Raw genomic sequence first — 21,242 nt, 5'->3', positions numbered from 1 at the left:
TGGGCATCATAAACTGAACCTTGTATAAATATCTTACAGCAAGGCAAGAGGAGCTGTGATTATATTTTCTTGATGAATATGGAGAGGACCACTGTGACCAAGTGTGAAAACTGCTGTTCTGGGATAACAGACATCCCTTTGAATAAAAACAATCCAACTCGTCTACTGTAGAGAGACAGATATTCCTCTTTTTCCTTCGTCCATAAGCAATGTAACTTCAAGAAAAAAAATTAGAGAATAATTTCTCTTAATTCCTGAGTACTCTGAGGCATTCATTTCTCAGGGTCACAGACCTATCGCTTTGGGGGATTTTGCTTGCGTATAAATCAAACAACATATGGCTCTGGTAAAAAGGTTCTCACCCACTTTGGAAGAGGCGAGCCGCCAACTCCCCGTGACAACGGCTCAGTGGGATTGCTCCGGAACAAATGGCTCGAGGACTGAAGGCTAAACCGTCACTCCTCAGAGATGTGGAGCGAAGCATTCCTGGCCGGACAAGAAGTATGGCTAGTTTCGGTCATCTGGGCTAGACTGTGTACAGTAGGATGGCCTACGTTGAGGAAGATAAAGCTTTCCCATGACCTATAGGGGACACTGTGAGGCGGGTTGACAGATGTTTTGCATTATGGAAGTTGGACAACTGTTGTCAACAGCCACAAGAATCTCCACTTGAAAATAAATAAAGCACAAAGATAAATGGTGTGTGTGTGTGTAGGGGGGGGATTACTAGCAACAACAAGGTTAAGGACTATGGAAAAGGGGATCTTTTTGAAGGTGTTTATGTTGAAAGGTTACAAAACTTGATTTTTGAGAGAGAGGGAGGGAGAGAGAGTCTATTTCCTGACTTCCCAGTGGATAATAAACCCTAGAATATGTATGATTACAATTTGTGAAGGATTCACTGTTTTGACTCAAATGGACCTATAATTGGCATGACCCTCATGCTCAGGGGTACACCACCTTTTTGAGCCATGGGCACATTTGGCAATTTGATAAAGTGTCCTGGGCACCACTACAAAATGGCTGCCATGGGAGGTGTGGCAAGCGGCAAGTAACTGGCTCGAAAGACTGAGTACAAGGCAGAGGTGGGGTTTGAGCCCTAACTTACTAAACCAGTCCTTTGAAACCACAGTTTTCAGCACCAACAGAAAGCTACATTACAGCAATCCCAGCTGCCAGTAAGAAAGTGTGTTAATTTAAAAAGGGGGGGCACCTTGGGGGGGGCACCAAGAAAGGTGTCTGGGGGTGCATTGGGCTCCTGCTCTATGTGTGCAGAGGGCAAGGTGCGTAGCAACTGGGGGTTGATGGGGAAGGCCCCCTGATATTCCAAAGGCTTCAGAACAAGCTGACTACTTGTCAAGCCTTTAGATTAAGTTTTCCTCTTTAGAGGAAAAGTACATAGTGTGTGTGTGTGTGGGGGGGGGGAGTTAACAGAAAAGCAGGTTGCATAAACCCCAAAAGCAACATGTCACTAATCACTTGAATGCGATTTCCTTTTCCAGGCTCTTTATTTCAATGCTGAATAAAAATGATTGAAACACCATGTTTTAAAGCTCTCTCTTCTGCTAACGAGAGCAGTTTGGTTACTAAAGGGCAGGTTGGAAGCGAGCGATGATACTGTGGCATATTCGATGTCCTGTCCTACTTACTCCACCCATGTGTAGACTATGGACGTATTTGTGTGCCGATGATTATTAAGACGAGTCATTGTGATGGAGAACAAGGAGAAATATAATCGCATGGGGAAAATAGCCAAGAAACCTAAACTGAGAATGCATAATTAAATTGGCTCAGACAACAGTCATGGTGAGAAGAAGCGGCAGCAGGAGATGAAGGGTGAAGCTCAGACAATTGGGCTCCAGGACAGGGGTGGTGCTGGTGGAGCTGGGTATCAATTCAACTGTGGACCAAACAGTGCCAGCTCCAGGTTTTTGAGGGCTCTTGGGCAAGACGCCCTCAACACCCACCCCCCTCTCACTGACTATACCTTCTCACCACCATTGTGACCAGCTGCTATTGTTCCTCATCCTCGTTCTCGTCATTGCTGCCACTTGCTTGCTTGACAGGCAGATTGCCAGGGAGCAAGTTGGCCATGGCATCTCCTGCTGCTCCTCCTTCTCACCATGACTGTTGTCTGGGCCAGAGTGAGAGGCAGGTGGCAACAGTGAAGAGGAGGAGCGACTCCAGGGAGCTCCAGTCAGTGGGCCCCTGCTGGGGTATAGGCCCTTGGCAGGTGCCCAACCATACCTACCTTTGACGCCAGCTCTGGGTCCAAAACAGGTGTGGGTCAACGTCCAAAATGGCATTCGTGGGAAAGGGACCAGGACCATCGTCACCCAAGAGGCACGTTGCTTAGAATGAGGAGTGTATTTTGAGACTGTGGCATGATAGGTTCTGATGGACAGGGATTGGCCTTTACGGTCAGCTGACTCTAGCTCAGTGCTCAGTGCTCAGGCAGCCGGTACTATAGCCTAGATGATGCCTTCTGCCAAAGATGCAGTGGAACCAAGACACTGGTCACACAGGAGGTAAGGTGAGGTGGCGGTAGGGGCTTCATGTTGAAACAAACACAGCGCTTTACGCTCCCAGTTCCCACAGTAACCACTGTGGGCATAAACTGATCATGTCACCAGCCTGTGGCAGACATCAAAACTCATGCATTAAGGACCAAATCAGCTGATGCCGTGTGGGTCTGCACCCGTAATGCACACCGCTTCTAAAGGCGCCGGTGTTATATTTCAGGTCAGGAAGCCAAAGAGATGTGAGTAATGCGGCAAGCTTCTTAGTAAGGTTCTTGCTCTAGTATCACAATCATCCAACTTCCTCACCGCTCTGACCACACGATGCTTCACCTTAAATCTACATATTGGCTTCTTGGCAACTCCCAAGTCCAGCACAAGCTCCATTTCCTTAACTTCAAAGTCTGCCAAGTCCTCACCCCGCCCCCTGCCCCCGTGGTGCAGCTAGGTAATTTCAAGACAGTGTCTTGGTTCCACTGCATCCTTGGCAGAAGGCCATGCGCCTTACTTAGGGATGTCAGAGAATTCCGCCACGGATCTTGGTGAGGCCGAATGCCAGTGCATTCGGCCCCCCGAAATCTGTGGCGGAACGGCCTGCCCCCCCGCCCCCCTGCGGATCCCCCCCCCCCCGAGACGAGACTTACCTGGGGCGGATGTTCCGGGCGGCGGCGGCTCAGGCGGCTGGTCTTCCGACCGGCTGCTGCCGCCACCATTTGCAGTCTGGTCATTTGGGGTTGTATTTTTTTATAGAGATGTGATAGGCTACATAAAGACTTGCGTAGCCTATCACATCCCGGTTAAAAAAACAAAAACAAATGGCGTATGCAAATGGCGGCGGCTATGGCCGCCGCCATTTGCGTTCCTTATTTTTCACCGTCTTAGTCTACGTAAATATTTACGTAGACTATTACAGCGAATCAAAAAGGGATGCAAATAGCGCCCACTACACTATTTGCGTTCCCCTTTATTTTCACCATAATATACGTAAATATTTACGTAGACTAAGACAGCGAAAAATAAGGAACGCAAATGGCGGCGGCCATAGCCGCCGTCATTTGCGTACACCGTTTTTTTGTTTTTTGTTTTTACCCAGCAGCCACCACGGCCAGAAATCCAGCCGGCCGTCAAGGATTCCAGGGGGGAGGACCAGATCGCCTCCCCCCCCGTCGAGGATTCCAGAGGGAGGGACGGAACGCCCCCCCATGAACAGAATCCGCGAAAAGGCAAGTCACTTTCGTACATCCCTAGTCTTACTTCAGTTGTGAAGCACCACACCACACTAACATTTCTCTTTGCCCCTCGCAACCGCCATTCTGTGCCTTACCACTGCTTCTATATTCCTGATGCGTTAGAATGATAACAACAACAAAACTGTTTGCCAGCCCTGATTAAAAAAAAAAAAAATACACATGCAGTTTTGCATTTTAAACTCACTTTAAATCATAGCACCATCACGACTACAGGAATAAAATGGAGTTTGCCAGCCCAGGTGCTGACCTGTTTGCCACTGTCCCATCACCTGCTGCTCTCTGGGTGGTAATCTGGAACTTTTCTACATGAGGATGTGAATCGGCAGATAATCTGCTACATCTACTTTTGCTTTCGTCACAGAATTGAGCTCCAAGCACTACATGAGGAGCATTTCCTTTCCTGCTTTTCCAGTACATATACTCTAGGTGGCACTGTGGGATAGTGGAATAGCTCAAATATACAAGAGGGAGCCACACTTTCTTTTGCTTTCAGAATTAAATGCCACATTCTGTAACACAGTGAGGAGCATTTCCTTTCCTGCTTTTCAGCTACATTGCCTGTAGGTGGCACTGTGGTATTGCAGAATAGCGCAGATTTGCAAGAGGAAGCCACACATTCTTTCACTTTCAGAATTAAATGCCGCAGTTTCCCCGCTCTAAAAAAATTGCCAGAAGTGCTGGTTAGACACAGAAGCAAAACTGGAGGGTCATGACATTGTCTAAAGAGCCTGTAAACAACCATGAGTATGGAATGATGAACGCACAATAAATGCTTGTGTAGAAAAGCCCTTGACGGGGGGCTGGACTTTGTCCCACAGTCCAGCCCTATCTGCATCAGTCCAGCCCTATCTGCACCAATACCCTAATGAAACTAAGCCTAATATGAACATGAAACTGACATCATTCTTCCTCTATTTATCCCTTCCTCCATTCTCCTCTCTTTTCTCTTTTGTCTCCCACATGTCAGCATTTAGATTGTAAGCTCCTCAGGACAGGAACCTGCACTCTTGTACTTTGTACAATATAGAGTTGTAACGGTTTGTAAGCAGAGGCGGAAGCTGTGGAATTGGCACCCCCAGGAGACCAGTAATGTTAATATAAACACTGTCCTTCAGGTCCCTCAGAGACAGTCTCAGCCTCCTCCGTGACCTCAGACCTCATTATCACAGAGGAGAGCCTGAAGAATTACATCTTTTGGATTATCTTCCTCTATCTTTCTCTTGGGACCGAATCCCACTTCCTCTTTGCTTGGGTTCCTTCTGTTTCCCAGGGTTCTTGTTTCCCAAGTGGGGGACAAACTAGTGTGAACCAGACCCTGTATTAAGTTTTGAAGGACCTCCAGGAATCCAAGAAGTATTAACATCCTACCCAGGAGCTCTGATACATCTGTCATAGCATTACGCAGTTCGCAAGAAGATTGCCCTGGTGTTGTGTGCATGCATGTCGTGAATGTAGAACTAATAGTGTGTGGAAAGGAACTGGGAAATATGGAAAAGAATTCTTAATGTATTTATTTATTTTCATTACTACATTTATATTCCACCTTTTCCTCTCTTGCAAGAAACCCAAGGCAGCTTAAATGGCCCTCCTCCTCTACATTTTATTCTCACACCCCGTGAGGTAGGTTAGGCTGAGAGTCAATGACTGGGCCACAGACGCCCAGTGAGCTTCCATGGCCGAGTGGGGACTAGAACCCGGGTCTCCCCAAGTCTCAGTCCAACCTTCTAACCATGACACCACACTGGCTCTTGTTTTAAACGTTCCACCTATTCTTATTTGCTCACCCAAGTTGGCAGCCCAGTGGGATGGAATTGCCTTGGATGGAAGAAGGGGCAGGATAAATCTTGGCTTGATGTAGCATCGCCCCAGGGCATTGTGGGAAATTGAGATGACAGATTCCAGGCCCAGCTGCCCATTCTTGATTGGAGCAGTTCTGCTGCCCACTACTGCTACTAGGAAAGCCTGCCAAGGATCCCCCATATGGAGGGGGGACGACCACTGATGTAAGAGGGGGTACACCAGAGGGCATTTTGCCATTGGCCCCTGCAGACCTGAAGCCAGCACTGCAGGAGGTGAGGGTAGGTGAAGGGCCCAGTGGAGGAGCAGGGGAGGAGGAGATACCTTGGCTTGTGACCTGGCAGCCTTATTTCAGTGGTTCTTCTGCAACTGGCTGGCTTCCAGCTGGGTTGATTTACTGGGGGACAGGAAGACCTGGCGTGCTTTGGTCCATGGGGTCACGAAGAGTCGGACACGACTGAACGACTGAACAACAACAACAACAGCAACAACTGCCTAGATGCCTTGAAGTGCTGGTCACCCGGGGTAGAGAGAAAGTGCCTTCATAAATTGTTGTGCCTTGAGCTTTTTCAAAAACTCCCACATATCTCTGTAGGCCATCAGCTGGAAGAAAAAGCTTAACCACCAGAGCTAAGGCAGCAAGTTGAGGCAGCCATTTATAGATTTGTTCCCAGAAGTCATGACACCACAACATAAACAATAAGTCCACTATAATGAACCCAATGGGAATATAGGGAGGCCGCAGGACTGTGAGGGCTGATTAAATATGACAGAGGTATTGTTTGGGCCAAAGGCCTGTATTTTTTTTTTAATGGCCATTTATAGTTCTGGATGTTTTTTGGACTGGCTTTTTCTATGCCACTTCTGCTCGCTATGAGGAAGGGCAGGTAACTCACTGCTGCAGCCTTTTCAACTGGCTGCTGTAGCTGGGCTTTTAACAGCAACTTGTGATGTAGACATAAGCCAGTGATGGAGACATAAGCTTGTTGTGATGGAGACATAAGCTTGTTTCATTTAAGACCGACAAACACCTCTTTCCTGGAGTGACCTTAGCACCCCTCCTTCCAAGGCAGACAGCACCAAGACCTGTTGAAGGGATGCCCATGCGGTTATCTTCAAGTTTAGTCTATCCCAAGCCGTAATATGATCCACAGATCCTTATGTCACCTTAGGTGCAATTCAAAGGCAGGCAAGTGAGACCCGCAACAAAACTCTGCAGTGTGGAGTGCCCCTGTTCAGGGTTCAAGCCAGCCAGCCAGCCAGCCAAGCACGCCCTTTTCCAGGACATTCCAATCCACCTCCACCACCAGTTTTCCATTCCCCCCCCCCCCCGGCAAAAGACAGCATTCTGTGGCACCGAGCATCCTTGCTCCTCATTGAGCTATTTTTGTCAGGGAAGCGCCCCTAGTTCACCCCCACCCCCGTAATATTTTTTTTGTACGCCTGCAAACCGTGGAGTTGCCCCAACCCTGCTGATACCTCCCTCTAGTTTCTCACTGGCCCCGTTTGCACTTCAATCCAGTCGGCGCTCCCCGGGCGAGTTCACTGTTAGAGGGAGAGATCTACGTTAAATGTTTCCATATTTAATCTTTCCACATTTCCACATCCAGGAGGAAGGGGGGAAATGTCACACCAAACTCCAGGCATTAAACACCCTGGAAATTACCAGCTAAAGTTACATAAACAATTCTTACTCTGGTCTGTGTATATACAGTTCCTTTAAAGGATTCCAAGTGTATGCCAGGGAGTTGGTGTAGTGTGTTAGGAAATTAAACTGCCTCCTTGAACTGCACCAGCATCTTGCTGAAACATTTTGTTCCTTAAGAACCTGATGTAAAGTATCCTATGGAACTGATCCATCCAGAATCATTACAGATTTTGTTTGATATATCAAATCCAATTCCCTAAATTTGCAGTCCTGGCAAGAGGTGTGTGTGTGTGTGTGTGTGTGTTTTAATCACCCTTTACTATCGGGTTGCATGTCATTTGACACTTAAAACACAACACGCAACTCATTTTGTGTTTGGAAATCCAGATGAATCTAATTGTTCCTGTTTAGCCATGTTGTAAGTGTTCTGGGTCAAAAACATAATGTTTTATACAATCATCAGCTAATAAAAAGTGTGTGTCTGCGCCCGTGTGTGCTTTCCCCCTCCTTCTCCTGCCCTGGAACTGCAAAAGAGTTACGAACTCTTTACTGTAAGTCTGCTTTGATGTTATTAAGAGATGCTGGCAGACAGAAATTCAGGGCATCTTCCCAAGGAGTGTGACGGAGCATTTCAGCCTGGCCTGCCAGGAGATGAGAAGGCCCTTTTGACCTGATGCCTTACCAGTTTGTTGAGGTGGCTGCAAACTGGGATTTACGTTTCCAGGAACTTGGCAAGTGGGCTGAGCCAATCCAAAGTGCCATTAATCTCAAGGGAGCTATACCTCTGGGGCTGGCTACTTCAGAGGAAGCCAAAATCTCTACAGAAATAGATCAGAAAGAGTTCAAGGTGGAATACATAGGAAACTGCCTTATATCAGGTCAGTCTGGTTAACCCAGCATTGTCTATTCCTAGGGTGCCTGTGGGCACATCTCTTGGTGCCCATCAGCTTCCGTGCCTCTCCTGGCTTTTATTCTATTTAAGTATGTACGCACACATACACACACACTCTATCTATCTATCTATCTATCATCTATCATCTATCTGGGAGGCTGAGGAATCAATTACTTAGGGAGGTGGTATGCTCTCCCACGCCGGAAACATTCAAGATGAAGCTGGACAGCCACTTGTCAGGGATGCTTTGACTTGGATTCCTTCACTGAGCAGGGGGTTGGACTCTACGATGAGTAAACAGTATACAAAATTTAAAAATCATTTACATGAAAGCATATGGACAATATATACAAACAACATATATCTAAAAACAACTTTGAACTAAAACTTTTTTTAATAAATCCAGCAATAAAACAACACAGCTTAAAACAACACAGCTTAAAAACAGGATATAACATTCAACAAAGAGGAACGAGTGTTCTAAAAAGGAAAGGCCTGCTGGAATAATAGCATCTTTAATGCCTGTTTAAAAACCTTTGAAGAGGTCAGTAGACACATTTCAACCGGCAGGTCATTCCTGTGTTTTGGAGCCCATACCCCACCCCGGCCTTGTACTTTGGTTCTTGGGCAAGTTACTCTTTTTTTAGTCTCACCGATTTGCCTTCAAGGAAATGAGTGTTTTGTCACCGGTCATGCCCCCCATGGCTGCCATTTTAAGAATGGTCATCCCTGCCATGGCAGCCATTTTGTGAGAGTGAGCTCCAGGGCTGTGGTGAAGGAACAATGTGTGTTCCTAACAGTGGTTTACTGGAGCCAGGGCTCACAAGGTTGAAGCACCATGATGTTTTGATTAACAAGGGCAAAGACATCATCTGCCACCCGCTTCAGGCTTCCCTGTTTCCTCAGAGATTAGGTGCAATCCCCAAAGGAGCTAGGAGGAAGGGGGAACTGATTTTCTCAGCATTGGTAGATAGTTGTGAGCTATGTTCTATTATAATGCAAAGTATTTTGGAGTAGCTTGGCCTTGAATGGGTAATTAAGACCCATCTTTACAAAATATCTACAAAATACATATATGGTATACACACAGAAGCCCTATTCAGGCATTCTGAACCTGAACAGGGCAAACACATGAGGAGAAGGAGCACTCCAGCCCCACCCCTCTCCTCATCACATTTGTCGCCTTCAACTTTGTTATCCTCAAGCGCTGAGGGTGACAAACAGGAAAAGGGAGAGGGGCAGCTGGAGTGCTCCTCCTCCTCGTGTGTTTGCCCTATTCAGGTTCAGAATGCCTGAACAGGGCAAGGGAGAGAGAGAGAGAGAGAGAAATGGATCAATGCAACTGCCTGCATATTTAGATTATCCTGGGAGTGTGGCTTTGGGGACTGCCATGATGGGCACCTGCACTTCAAAATGTACCACTACACCACTGCATTCTAATCAACAAATTAGGAGACCACATAGCAGTCCTCTGGGAATGGAACGTGGCCCAAGGTCTTCTGGTTGTTGAGCTCTGCTTTGAGCCACTCTTGTAACTATGATCTGTCAGCTCTCTCTTAACAATTAATCTAGTGGTTTTATCAAATGATGGGAAATGCATTCACAATCATCACTATTAGAACTTTTGGAATAATTCACAGACCACTGCGTACAGGACTGCCAGCTTTAGTTCTGTTGTATTTCCCCCCTAAACTTTGAAATAACATGTCCGACTACTGCCATCAAGTGGTGGCTAGCCAAGTCAATTTTTATCGCTGATTTCCACCAACTGATTTCCACCAACTTGCAAAAAGAATACCGTTAGAACCATATTGTTATTTTTAAAAATATAGAAACAGCATTAAACCCCAAATTATCGTATTAATACAAGGTATTTGCTCTTTTCTAGGAAGTCAGTACATACAAAACAACAAGTGACATTTGGAAACCAGCAATATAGAACTGGGTCCAGATTTAAGCATGTGCAACTGGGCTGGCAGAAATGGGTTTTCCCACCCACTTCTCCCCATGGCAACCCCACCAGTCCCCACCCCCTCCAAAATCTACACAGGGGGTTGGGAGACCCTGTGGAATGGGATGGGCTGTGGTGTGGGAGACCCCAAATATCAGGCGGAGAAACCTTCTGTAAGGATAGCACTGCCCAGGGAAGTTTCCTTCACCTGATTTTTGGGAATTGCTGGAGGTAGGCCCCACCACTGGTAGTGTCATGAACTCTCATCCTCAGAGACCCCAACCCTTTGTCCTCCAAGGAGACTCCAGAGCTAATGGTCCATGGAAGCAACTTGGCCATGGAAAGGTGTCACGTGGCTTCCACCTCTCCAGGACCCAGTTCACCAAAAAGACCCCAGGCTCCCTTGTGTCCAGAGGAGGTCACATTATTGTCCTCAGATTCTGAGGACTCAGGCCATGAGGACGTTAGCATCCAGTCACTCCCACATCATCTCAGCCTGAGATTGCTAAAATAGGCCAGTCCCCTTTAAGAGACCAAGCCTCAGTCAGTATGGAGGTGGGACCAACCAGCCTAAAGGTGGCTACTCTCATATTTAACTCTCAGTCTTGCTCTGCTCCTTGTTGGAGCAACATGCAGCACCACTTGGGACTTTCTGTGGTATTGATCTCTTTCTGCCTTGTTTCCTGAGAAATCTGCCCCAACCTGATCCCTGCTCAAGACTTGATCCATAGCAGAACCCTGCAACTGAAGATACATCTCAGAATTGGTACCAGTAGGCCCCCAAAAGGGTGTTCCAGGGATGGGTCAGGGGCTACATTCACTGGAGAGGCCTCAGGAGTGCGCGCGCACACACACACACACCAGCCTGGAGCTGGTGTAACTAATTTTGCTCAGTCAGAACCAGTAAGGGGGGCTGAAAAACAAAACAACACAAAGCAAAGAACCATGTAGACCAAATAATAATAATAATCCCACACGTATCTCCTGCCCTAGCTGGGACAAGCTGGCAGGGCGTTGGCAGTAATAAACAATCTCCCACTTTGCACCTCCCATTTAGGATGTCACTGTTTGGCATTTTCTCTTAATGTCTGCACCACTGAGATTAAATTCCACATGCAACCATAATGACATGGAAGCGAGTGTGTGATGCAACCACCTGGACCGACTTAGTGGGTCTTTCCCCTATGATCAGCACTCTTTCTCCCAGCTGGGTGCGCACTGGGTGGGAAAGACCCATGCAATCATCCATGCCTCCATCATTGCATCATTCACATGCAGCCCACAGCCACATGGGATCAGACCACAGAGACAAAGAAGGGGAGACACCAAAAATGCTTTCTAAGCATATTTTTTGGATTAGAATTCTTCAATAACCATATGGATTTCTCATCATATGACTCAAATCTTTTCCCTTTCAAAAATGCAACTATTTTACCACTGACTGAGGCTGTAATCCTAAACCAGCCATGGGGAACCTCCGGCCTGTGAGCCAGCTCTGGCCTGCGAGGTTCCCCAGTCTGGCCCATGGAGCTGTTTCCCATGGAAATGCCTTCTTTCCCAAACCGATCAGGGATGGGGAGTGGCTGTGCTCGCTGTTCCCTGGTCTCAGCTAGTGCCTCGACTCAGCCACTGCCTCTCCCTCCATGGGCAGCCCCTTCGCCACCCTATGGCACAGGAAAGCTGTTATCTCTGATATCTCCTGCACAGATTACATTTTTTGTAAAAGCAGCTCTCTGCATGAATTATCATGAGAAAGCTCTGGCAGGGCCGGCTCCACCATTAGGCATAATGAGGCAGTCTCCTGAAGCTGCTGAGTTTGGGTGGCGTGAAAGGGCATCAAATCTCCACGATGAAAAAAAAAATCTAAGAAATGTAATCAATGCAGGTCCCTTTTAAGACTCTGGGGCATGTTGCATTATTTTTTGAAACGTGTGTTTAATCTAGCCACTTCTGTTTGGAAGGAAAAGCTGTTGCAGGGATCTGATCTGGAACACGCTGCCAGCTGGGCACCCACGCCTGTTTCCTGCCAAAAACTGGGCCCCAGCTGCCATTTGAAAACAACACCTTCAGGGAGGAATAAGAGCCAGGGAGTTGATTTTCAGCATGGAATTAGCACAGTACCCTGATCTAGAAGGAGAACACTTTCTGGATTGGCCCTCGTGGCTATTCCCTCCCAGTTTAAGCATCTTCCCCTATTTTTTAAGCATGAATAACTTAGGGTGCAATCCTATGCAGATAGGCGGCGGCCCCAAACTCAGAGGCGACCACCTATCCAATGCAGGGCAGGAGAAGCGCGGAGGGGATCGTCCCCTCCGTGCTTCAGCCACCCTGCATTTGTGGCTAGACAGACGATTTCAGCTGTCTAGCCGTGGGAAGGGGGAGCAAGGGAAGCGGCTGCCTGATGACACATAGGACATACCGTACTGGCATTTCCGCCTCCCCTGCCCCGGAACACCCCCCGGAATGCCCTGCTTTCACCGCTCCGTGCTCCTCTTCCGAGCACAGAGCCATTCCTGGATGCGAGGGAAGGTCAGTTCTCCAGGAATCAACCTCGGAGTGTGGGCTCCAAGGTCAGTTCCCAGAAACCAACGTATCCTATGGCTGTCTAGCCGCTGACTAGATTGCTCCCTCCATTTCTTTGTAAAAACAAAAAGTATTAACTTTATTATGGCAGCACTCATGATCACCACTAGAGGCCACCATATCCCCCAATAACTACCAAATATCCATAGGTATAAGAACTCCTTATAACAGACATCTGTAGTAAGGCAACACAGGTTGCAGCAGCCACCCTTTTATCCAATCAACTAATATTTAAAATGCTGGCCATGAGCTTTTGAGTCACACAGAACTCTTCCTCGCATATAGTTCTTCAAAGGGGGGGAAAAAAGCTCAACATATAAAAAATAAATTATGCAACTGCACATCTGGGCGGATGTTACCACATTTGACTATTTTCTGAACCAGGGTTGCACAACTGGTGTGCTACGATCCAAGTAAAGTGCCTGAAGATGTTTTTAAGTTCATGGCCCTAGCATTTTAATCTAATCAACTTGTGATTGAGGAGTGTTTGCCTGTACTTTTACTCCAGAGGAGAAGAAAAATATTTTCAAGTTGTAGGAAAGACAGAATCCACACTAGAATGTTTTTTGGGGCTTTCTTTTGGAGTCTGTTTAGGGTTGCGGAGTCTTCTTGTGAGGCTTGTTTATTTAACTAGATTTATGGATTGCTTTCATCAAAAGAAATTTCAAAGTGATATATAAACCTACAGATCATAATTAAATTTCAAAGCAATGTATAAAACTACAAATTATAATTAAATGCCATACATTATGACTGTATACAGAAGATTACTTTTCTGGGAATGCTTGGTGGGGAAAGTATGTTTTCAGTAAGTACTGAAAACCCAGAAGGGTTGATGCTTATCAAACTTGAAGTGGTAGGGAGTTCCAGAGACAGTGCTGCAATACTAAAGGCCATATTCTGAGCCATCATGGATCGGACCTCTGAAATCTTGGTTACCACCCGGAGGATATACCCTGACGAGTGCAGCAATCAGGCAGGCAGGGAGGGGGTCAGGCGATCGCTCAAGGTTCACTGGAAGATACACTGCACACTCTGTTGCATGATGTTTGAGTCCACCTTCAGAATGCCGCCAAGGGCATGTACCATTTTGATGCCATAGAATCTGAATCCAAACGTATGGACAGATAAGCATTACAGGTGGTATGCGTGTTGGGGTGGGGGTGGTGAGGTCCTGAAAGGTCATCAAGCCAGGACAGGTGATAGATCATGAGCCCACTAATTCGTCAAGGTTTTGCCCTTTAAAAAAAACAATCTCAAAGACGCTCATTGTTTGGCCAGGTCTTCTTCCACACAAACAAAAGATGGTTGGAGATGATTCACCCAGGATTGTTCAGGGGCCTTTTGCCATTCTTTAGAACGTCCTTCCCTGCAGTCGTTTGATTAGGCGTGCATGTGCCCAGGAACAAGAGCATCTTCATTGTGCAGAAATTCAGTGGGCCATGAAACAATGGACAGTGACCCCAACATAAATAAAAACCCAACCACGGTGCAATCTCTAATCTGTTTTGTGATGAATTGGAAGTCCAGTTGTTTATCACATGATGTGACGTCATGACACTGTGCATTGCCCTGCTCAGAGCATTGGCTGTCACTCACAGCAGTACAAGAATTAATCCTCATACTTTTAGCCATCAGTTGGCCCTCGCAACAGATGTGTTGAATTGCTTCCACAACATGCACCCCCAAGTAGAGGTGGATGTAGGACCATACCACCAGTCCTGCCCCCCAATATATGCACACCTCTCTGCCCCATCCACCGATGTCTGTGAACATAGCATTGGGGTGCAGAACCCATAGGCTGTATTCAGCCCTTGGCCACTCCCTGTGTGGCCTGCGGAGCTGGGGGGAACCATACGCCAGAAATCAGAGATAAGCACTACCAAGGGAAACCCTCCCCTTGTCTCCAGTCTCCAGGGTTTCCCATGGCAATGCTGGAGCTATCACCAGGAAGGGAAACCCTTCTGTTATCAGAGATTGGAGATAAGAGAAAGGTTTCCTTTGCTAGCAATAGCTCTAGCTAGGGAAAGCCTGGGGTTTACCTTGCCAGCACTAGCAAGAGAAACCTGTCTGGGGCAGGGGGAGAGTGTATGAATGTGTGTGCATGTATGTGTGTGCAGGGAGGAGGGTGAGTCTGTATGTGCATGAGCGCAGGTGTGCATATGTGCATGTTCACATGTGCAGCCCCCCGGCCTCCCATCTAACACTGGATATGGCCCTTGGGGCAGAAAAGATTATGCACCCCTGGTCTAGCATGTCTGAAAAGGGGCTCCGTAGGCTGACGGCTACACCTGTAGGTTCTCCACCTACTTCACAACCCAGTGTAAGGGGGTTCCTAGTCATGGGTAGAGGCCAGTGTCTGTACATACAGCTCTACTGGTGTAGGCTAGGTGGCCCTTTTCAGAGAGGATGGCCACTTACACTTTGCCAAAATAGAGGGTGAAAAGAGGGCTTGGATTTTCATAATATTTGCAGATGCTAATTTATACGTGCAGATGCAAATTTAGAAATCATGACCTAGAATTTAAATGGAAATAAAACACAGCTCACCAGAGTGTGGGCACACTGTCTCCAGGTGGTCGGTGTGCCGTGTTCAGTCTGCTGTCCAGCTGCTAACTTGTGATGGGCAACGTTGAGGCCCCTGCCTGCTCTCCCTTCTTAGGGTTCTTTCTCTTTCAAACAGGTAACCGAGGGTTTCACATTCCCCATTGTTTAACAATAGCAGCAACAAAATGCCTCCCCCTTTTTTTTTAAGTTAGGCTGCAGAGATGGAATAAAGCTCATGGAAGGGACAGGGCTGCCTGTCCAGGAGTGGATTTTTGTGCAGCTGGACTAGACGCTCAGGTCTGGTAGTGGGGGCAGGGAGGGGGATAGATCTGGGCCACACATGTGCTCAGATGCACCCTTGTTCCTTAGTTCTAGGAGTATGTTCCCATCCCTTCCAAACCACGATTTTGCGCCTAGCTCCGGTTGGTCGATCTCGGAGTTTCTGGAAAAACACACAAAGTAGATCCAACAAGTCTGAAGTCTGCTCACCTCTGGCATAGAGAATACTGAGCTAGAGAGACAAGAAGTTGGCTTCCTATGTTCTATGAGAGTTGTCTCGCCAGATGTTTGAACAGGGCCGGCTCAAGGCATTTTGGTGCCTGAGCAGTGGTGTAGTGCTCCCAGGACTTGCAGGAGTGCAGTGCAGCACCTTCTTATTTAGGGATGGGGAAACGAGCGATGTCAGAGACTGCAAGGATTCTCCAAACTTCACCTCGTCTCATGCCGGATTCCCGTTTGCGCAAATCACGCAGGACTTGTGCCAACCGAGCAGCATCCGAACGGAAGATTTGCACAAATCTCCCCAAACTTGTGCAAATTTCCTCCATAGACTAAAGCAGAGCTGATTCAGTCTACAGAGGAAATTTGCACAAATCAAACTGGGAATCAGGAACTAGACAAATGCGAGCACGTGTCTGACACTTTGCGAATAGTTTCAGCGGACACGTGCTCATGGTCACGTTCATGTTCCAAACGTCGAACGGGGCATGCTCGCACGTTTTGCGAGCAAAACCAAAATTCTCATAATCCCCATTTTTATTAGTGGGACACTGACGCCATGTGCCACCCAGTGGAGGCTGGTGGCTCTGATGCCAGTGGGGTGCTGAATGTTTTTTTTTTTACCATTCTCATCCAATTTGATAAAAAAAAGAAAGAAATAGCTTTAGGAAAGAAATTCAAAGGAGAAGAAATTTTAGAGAAATTCTCATGGGTTGGGTTCAAGGTTCTTGTGCAGCTGGACTCCTTCCTTAGGAGGTAGTCGAGGAGTGAGCCCAAGTGTCCTGTTTTTCATTGCACAATCACCTCTGTGGCAGCCTGTAGCCTCCTCAGCTTCCCACACTTCAACTAAAGCCCAGGGGAAGGCATAATAAAATCATCCCATGGGGCTTTTTCAGATGAGGAAGCACAGGCTGCCTGGGAGGCTGCAGTGCAGAGCAATTGGAAGATGTGTAATAGAGAGAAAACATGCACACGCAGCACCCTTCACCATATCACAGTGATTAGGTAAGCTCAAAAACACCACAAAAATACATTATAAAATGCCCTGAGAATGATACAGAAAAGTGGAAGCCTCAACACTTACAGTGGCAGCAGAAAAAAACTAAAAACCCTTAAGAAAAAGAAAGAAGCTGTGCTACAATCCCTGTCACTTGTGAGTCCTGCCTATGAGAAACTGTTGGAGAATTTCTCCTCTCCTTGGAGAAATGCAGTGAAATTGTCCCCCCAATTTCTCTGCCCACAAATATCCTGGAGAATTTTGAGAGGCCATTTGCACACAGCTCTAGTCAGAACCAGTCAGAACTGTAAAGGAGCTATCCAAGGTGCACTTTCAATAGCTCCCTTAGGATTCTGACTGGTTCTGACTGAAACCCAGAGTGGATTCACCACCCCACTGACATCGGAGTCTCCACCACCCTCCAGTGCTGCCACCCTGCTTAGACTTCCTTGTTCCCTTTGAGGTTAGGTGTAATCCTCACAGTTGTTGTTCAGTCGTTCAGTCGTGTCCGACTCTTCGTGACCCCATGGACCATAGCACGCCAGGCCTTTCTGTCCTGCGCTCTCTCCCGGAGCGTGCTCAAGTTCATATTCATTGCGTCGGTGATGCTATCTAGCCATCTCATCCTCTGCCGTCCCCTTCTCCTTTTGCCTTCAGTCTTTCCCAGCATCAGGGTCTTTTCCAGAGAGTTTTCTCTTCGCATTAGGTGGCCAAAATATTTCAGCTTCAGCTTCAGTATCTGTCCTTCCAATGAGCAGTCAGGGTTGATTTCCTTTAGGATTGACTGATTTGACCTCCTTGCAGTCCAGGGGACTCGTAAAAGTCAGTCAGCTCCAGGTCTTGTTTTTACTGACTGTATGGACCTTCTCCATCTTTGGCTGCAAAGGACATAATCAATCTGATTTTGATATTGACCATCTGGTGATGTCCATGTGTAGAGTCGTCTCTTGTGCTGTTGGAAAAGAGTGTTTGCTATGATCAGTGTGTTCTCTTGGCAAAACTCTATTAGCTTTTGTCCTGCTTCATTTTGTACACCAAGGCCATGCTTGCCTGTTATCCTGGTGATTTCTTGACTTCCTACTTTAGCATTCCAATCCCCTATGATGAAGAGGACATCTTTTTTTGGTGTTAGTTCTAGAAGGTGTTGTAGGTCTTCATAGAACTGATCAACCTCAGCTTCTTCGGCCTCAGTGGTTGGGGCATAGACTTGAATTACTGTGATGTTGAATGGTTTGCCTTGGATTCGTACTGAGATCATTCTATCGTTTTTAAGATTGTACCCCAGTACTGCTTTTCCCACCCTTTTGTTGACTATGAGTGCTACTTCACTTCTTCTAAGGGATTCTTGCCCACAGTAGTAGATATGATGGTCACCTGAATTAAATTCGCCCATGCCTGTCCATTTGAGTTCGCTGATTCCCAAGATGTCGATGTTCAATCTTGCCATCTCATGTTTGACCACCTCCAGCTTACCTTGATTCATTGATCTGACATTCCAGGTTCCTAAACAATATTATTCTTTACAGCATCGGATTTTCTTTTCACCACCAGACACATCCACAGCTGAGTGTCCTTTCGGCTTTGGCCCAGCCGCTTCACTCTTTCTGGTGCTACTTGGGAATACCCTCTGCTCTTCCCCAGTAGTATATTGGACACCTTCCGACCTGAGGGGCTCATCTTCCGGCGTCATATCTTTTAGCCTTGTGATACGTTCCATGGGGTTTTCTTGGCAAGAATACTGGAGTGGGTTGCCATTTCCTTCTCCAGTGGACCACATTTTGTCAGAACTCTCTGCCATGACCTGTCCGTCTTGGGTGGCCCTGCACGGCATAGCTTATGGCTTCACTGAGTTACGCAAGCCCTTTCGCCACAACAAGGCAGTGATCCATGAAGGGGAATCCTCACAGTACCTGGAGGGAAATGGAGTTTCCCAGCAGCAATATATTGTTCCTTATTGTACAGTATTTTGGGGTGGCCTGGGCTTGAATGAGTAATTAAGACCCATTTGCCTTACAAAAGACCAGCTCCTAGCAGGTAAAAACTTCTAGAACTGGTTTGTTGAAACAGCTGCCTGAAACTTTGGACTCTCCTTGGCGAGTGTGGCTATGGGGACTGTCATAGATCATAGAATCATAGGGTTGGAAGAGGCCTACAAGACCATTGAGTCTCAACCCCCTGCTCAACACAGGAAGTCTGATTTCCAGGCGGTCTCTCATCCAAGTTCTAACCAGGGCTAACTCTGCCTAGCTTCCGAGATTGGGCACATCCAGCCCTTTGCTCATGATAAGCACCTGCACTTCATAATTTACCACTACACCACTGTGCCTGAGGCGAAGGAAAAGACAGTGTCCCCTCCCATTCTATGTACAGAAGCTGACCAGACTGGCAGCTGAATCTTACTTCAACACTGGTGGTGGGCTAGTGTCTTCCATTGCACCCGAGGGCCACTGACTAGTTAGGGGACTCAGGGCAAACCATGTGGCAAAGACAGCTCTGTCCCCACAACATCTCTCTGTCATCTCCCTGACCTCCAGGAACTGTCGTCTGAGGTGACTGCCTCTCTTAACCAGCATTAGGGCAGGCCTTGCTTTTGAATGAATGCTTCTCCCTTTTGCTTTGCAAATAACCCTAGATGCATTTTACATACCTCTTTTAGTTAAGGCAACAACGCTACAGGCTCAAGAGGTATTGCGAACCGCCAAAGTAATGTAGTGTTTGCAGAACACTTATCTGTGCTAGAACAGAAGATTGAAGCGATATAAATGGCTTTCCGGTGGGAGCCATAATTGCACTATAATAAAATAGGAACACTCATCCATCGTCTCTTAAGCATTAAGCTCTGCAAACAAAGATGGGTTTGAAGTAGCAATGGAGAGTGTGTTTCTGTGACATGCACGGGCAATGAGACATATTAGCAACAGCTGCTACTTTCAAGTGATTCCCTCAGGGGGTGGGGAGGTTATTATGGTCAAACTGCATTATACAACATGGAAACTGATGAGGTACTGCTGATAAAATGATGGGTAACTGAAATGTTAATAATTGCCTTCCAGTTGTACCAATGTAATAGGTACAGTATTCCCATACTAACTGTACCTACCAGCAGCTCCTCTGCTCTAAATACTGGAACCTAATTTCTAAGAACCCAGTCCCATGTGGCCTTAGGTGAAAAGGACTGGAAGAAGCCTCTGAAATTGAAATCAGTGGGTCTTAATTCCCTTCCCTCCCGTTCCTTTTTCCTTGTGTGTTGTGACTTTTTAGATTGTAAGCTTGCAGGCAGGGACTGTCTTGTTTTACTCATTATATATAAGACTCTCTGGGAACCTTTTTGCCTAAGGAGTGGGCTAAAAATGCAAGTAATTAATTAATAGTATTTTATCCTGCACCCTAATTAATAAATTAATCCTGGGGAAAGGTAAACCCACTTAGGGTTGGCGAGTGAACGTGGCTGATCCCAGACAGTTGGCTCTTAGTGCTACCCAGTCCTTGCTCTTCTGGTGTAAGCAGTAGTGTCGTGGCAAATCCAGAAGCGTAGGGTCCCTTCGTGACAGTCACAGCCGCACCCCCTTCTAAGATTGTACAACCTTATAAGATATACAGCCTTCAACTGGGATCCAAAAACAGTGCAGCTGAGAGGAAGGCAGTGGTATTTCAACTGAATGTCTGAGAAGAAATGCAGGGGTATTAATCTTTTTCACGCACTCACTCACTCACACGCAAACATTTCAGTTTTTCAAAATATGATACTCTATGGAAGCTTCACCCTCTGAACTCAACCCTCATGGACAGATCCCTTCTCATTTAAACAGCCCCCTTGCATACTCCCTTAGCACCCCAACATTACCCATTAGCCTTCCTTCCCTAAGCTCCTTCATTATATCTCCCCCTTCCCCTCCAACAGAAACGTCCACACACCAAGCTGGATTGAACTACACACACACACACACACACACACACAGTGGTGTAGTGGTAAATTTGGAAAAGCAGGAGCTCACTGTGACACTCTCCAAGGGCAGTCCAAAAATTTCAAGCAGCTGTGTCGATCCATATCAACAGACCAATTCTAGGAGTTTCCATCTCCACCAGGAGCACGTCTTTGGTAAAGCGAATAGGTCTTAATTGCCCATTCCAGACCAAGTCGTCCCAAAGACTTTGCATTCCAACACGGAACAATATATTGTTGCTTGGAAAATTCATTCCCCCCACAGCTACAGTGAGGATCTCAGCTAAGCTCAGAGGGAACAGGAAATTCTGAGGGGGGTGGCAGATGACATCAGAGTCCCTGCTCATGAAAAAGTGCCGGGGCTGCGTGCCTGCCTCCACTACACCACTGGTTGTAAGCTGTAAGCAGAATTGCAGTTGCCTTTCCATATCATCGTGAGTGTTACACGTTTTCTGTGTGTACGTCTGCTGTGGGTGGGGCCAACCGAAACTCAACATGCATTGCAACTTTTCTGGAGGGTACAGTGCTGGCTCCAGGTTTTGGAGGGCGCTTGGGCAAGGCACGCTCCATGGGCCCCCTCCCTCAGTCAGTCTACCTTCTCACTGCCATTGCTACTA

Source organism: Heloderma suspectum, chromosome 7 (assembly GCF_057233095.1).
Source record: "Heloderma suspectum isolate Gila_16-S chromosome 7, 16-S_ref, whole genome shotgun sequence".
NCBI lineage: Eukaryota > Metazoa > Chordata > Lepidosauria > Squamata > Helodermatidae > Heloderma > Heloderma suspectum.
The sequence above is the reverse complement of the archived record's forward strand: the minus strand, read 5'-3'. Positions refer to the sequence as shown.